This window comes from Schistocerca gregaria, unplaced genomic scaffold (assembly GCF_023897955.1).
Source record: "Schistocerca gregaria isolate iqSchGreg1 unplaced genomic scaffold, iqSchGreg1.2 ptg000696l, whole genome shotgun sequence".
In the NCBI taxonomy this organism is placed as follows: domain Eukaryota; kingdom Metazoa; phylum Arthropoda; class Insecta; order Orthoptera; family Acrididae; genus Schistocerca; species Schistocerca gregaria.
Genome location: NW_026062075.1, coordinates 339,996 through 340,749, shown reverse-complemented (window position 1 = coordinate 340,749; position 754 = coordinate 339,996).

The following is a 754-nucleotide window of genomic DNA, read 5'->3' as shown; positions in this document are numbered from 1 at the left end:
GAGCTCGGTCTCGACAGCGTACTCTCCTAGACAATTTGCTTTCCGAAGGGCAGCGACTTGACGGGAACTAGAAGTTTCAACTAACAGAGTCCCATTGCGCAGTCGCTTTACAGATTTCAGCGTTCCTGCAATGCCCTCAAGACCCTTGTGGATGTAAAAGGGAGAAACCCTCTCAAAGCTACCCTCCTTCCTTTTAATAATCAAAAACACATTCTGATGATCAGCATGCGCTCCGTTACTACATTCTGTTAAATCTCTAGCAACACCAGGCGCTGGAGGACTCGCAGCGCGTAGCCGCTTTTTCGAATGGGTGTGTTTTCCTACCAGCGGCCCACCCAAGCCACTGGTAGGGGGAAAAGTAGAGGTCGAAGGGTCCATTGTGGTCCCACGAGCAGCTAGGGAACTAAAAGTCCGCTCAGACAGAGCCCCGCGTGCCTGAGTAAGCCTTTTACAACTGGGGTGCGGCAGGTGCCCCAGAGGTTGCCCGCTTGCGACTGTTCCACCCCAACAGCCATGCATCTTCTAGGCGCGGAGCACACCGAAAGATTGAGGGGTTTTTATAGAGGTTGGCCTTCCTCGCAATCCAGGCGGTCAAGCCAAGATTACCATTCCCCGCAGCACACAACGTTTCACCGCCGCGCCGTACGGTGGTCGCTGAAGCATGTCCGGGGGTTACGGTGTCAGGGCACTGGCGGCGCAGACCAGTCCCCAGCTCAGGACCCCGGGGTCGCCAAGCCCGTACTCAGCAAGTGAA